Genomic DNA, 2,433 nt, shown 5'->3' with positions numbered 1-2,433 from the left:
ATTATTACTATTATTATTATTATTTTTATTATTATTATTATTATTATTATCATTATTATTTTCATCATCATCATCCTCATTTATTATTATTATTATTATTATTACTATTATTATTATTATTAATCTCTTGTCATCTCGCTGAGCCTCATAGCGGTTAGAACACAGAGGCCCGTACGAATAATCAATATGGATTTAAGAAGACAATTCTCACTAGCTTCGTACTTGAGAACAAAAATAATAACAAAACCTGAAGATAGCAAATGTAATGGCAATTATACTATTATTTTCTGTTGAATCAAATATTTTACTTTATGTATTTTCTAATAGTTTGCGACTTTGACAAGCCTTCAACCTCAAAGAATTTTGCAGTAAGGGAGTCTGATGATCAGGATCGAGAAGATGGACAGGAAGTAGTTGTCGTAGACGTGGCATACGTCACCGAAAATGATCAGTTAGAACCCAAGGTGAAGCCAGGCAGTGATTCGAAACAACAAAAAACATTTAAAGGTACAGCATGTGTAGTTGCTCTTCCATAATAACGCTCAGCGCCTTTGATCATTTAATTTGCAATTGGCGCTCTAGTCAGTATTTGGCATATTATGATTATTATGATTATTATTATTATTATTATTTTTTTTTTTATTGTTATTATTGTTATTGTTATTGTTATTGTTATTGTTATTATTATTATCATTATTATTTTCATCATCATCATTATAATTATTATTATTATTATTATTATTATTATTATTATTATTAACCTCTTGCTATCTAGCTGAGCCTTATACCGTTTAGAATACAGAGGCCCATACGATATATAGATGTAAAAACACAATAGTGGAGCGAAATTAATTTTAAGCTACGTATCGACCTAATTGTCTCATTGTTTGTTTTAAATAAAATTAATTTAAAATCAAATGATATAAATAATTATAATGATGATATTCGAACAAAAATAATAAAACATCTACATAACAAATGTAATGGCAATTATACTATTATTTTTTGTTTAAGCAAATATTTTACTTTATGTATTTTCTAATAGTTTGCGACTTTGACAAGCCTTCAACCTCAAAGAATTTTGCAGTAAGGGAGTCTGATGATCAAGATCAAGAAGATGGACAAGAAGTAGTTGTCGTAGACGTGGCATACGTCACCGCAAATGATCAGTCAGAACCCAAGGTGAAGCCAGGCAGTGATCCGAAACAACAAAAAACATCTAAAGGTACAGCATGTGTAGTTGCTCTTCCATTTCAGTTGTGTGTCCAACTCTAGCAAAATTAATCAGCATATTCATATAATCTTTGTATTAAGTCTAATGATTAGAACATAAAATTAATTGAATAATAAATAAATGAAGATAAATTTATTCAATATATGCCTATTTTTATATACATATATATATATATATATTATTATTAATATATATTTATATTATATATACACATACATACATAGTATTATTAATATATATTTATATTATATATACACATACATACATTATACGTATACACTTTTCCATATATATATATATATATATATATACATATATATATATATATTTACACGTATATATATATGTGTTTGTATATGTATATGTATATGTATTTGTATATATAACCTTTCCACGTGTAATAAGGCCCAGCGCCTTTGATCATTTAATTTGGAATTGGCGCTCTACTCAGTATTTGGCATATTATTATTATTATTATTATTATTATTATTATTATTATTATTATTATTATTATTATTATTATTATTATTATTATTATTACTATTATTATTATTATTTTTATTATTATTATTATTATTATTATTATTATTACCATTATTATTTTCATCATCATCATCCTCATTTATTATTATTATTATTATTATTATTACTATTATTATTATTATTAATCTCTTGTCATCTCGCTGAGCCTCATAGCGGTTAGAACACAGAGGCCCGTACGAATAATCAATACGGATTTAAGAAGACAATTCTCACTAGCTTCGTACTTGAGAACAAAAATAATAACAAAACCTGAAGATAGCAAATGTAATGGCAATTATACTATTATATTTTGTTGAAGCAAATATTTTACTTTATGTATTTTCTAATAGTTTGCGACTTTGACAAGCCTTCAACCTCAAAGAATTTTGCAGTAAGGGAGTCTGATGATCAGGATCAAGAAGATGGACAAGAAGTAGTTGTCGTAGACGTGGCATACGTCACAGAAAATTATCAGTCAGAACCCAAGGTGAAGCCAGGCAGTGATTCGAAACAACAAAAAACATCTAAAGGTACAGCATGTGTAGTTGCTCTTCCATTCCAGTTGGGTGCCCAACTCTCAGCAAAATAAATCTGCATATTCATATATTCTTTGCATTAGGTCTTAAAACATAACATAAAATTAATTGAATAATAAATAAATGGAGATAAATTTATTC

The 2,433-nt window shown here is 26.7% G+C and overlaps 1 long non-coding RNA gene across 1 annotated transcript in view; it reads left to right on the top strand.

Annotated features, from left to right (window-relative positions):
* LOC117114580 overlaps window positions 1-1,094 on the top strand; it is a 1,972-nt gene extending 878 nt beyond the window's left edge. Inside the window, exons 2-3 of the long non-coding RNA XR_004446394.1 lie at window positions 328-507; window positions 1,046-1,094. This is a non-coding gene — a long non-coding RNA (uncharacterized LOC117114580). The remainder of the gene's footprint in view (window positions 1-327; window positions 508-1,045) is intronic.
* The last annotated feature ends 1,339 nt before the right edge of the window (window positions 1,095-2,433 follow it).

Source organism: Anneissia japonica, unplaced genomic scaffold, assembly GCF_011630105.1.
Source record: "Anneissia japonica isolate Jap-2015-1 unplaced genomic scaffold, ASM1163010v1 scaffold287836_len1076198_cov165, whole genome shotgun sequence".
Taxonomy (NCBI): domain Eukaryota; kingdom Metazoa; phylum Echinodermata; class Crinoidea; order Comatulida; family Comatulidae; genus Anneissia; species Anneissia japonica.
Note: the sequence above shows the minus strand (reverse complement) of the source record. Positions and strands in the feature narration are given on the sequence as shown.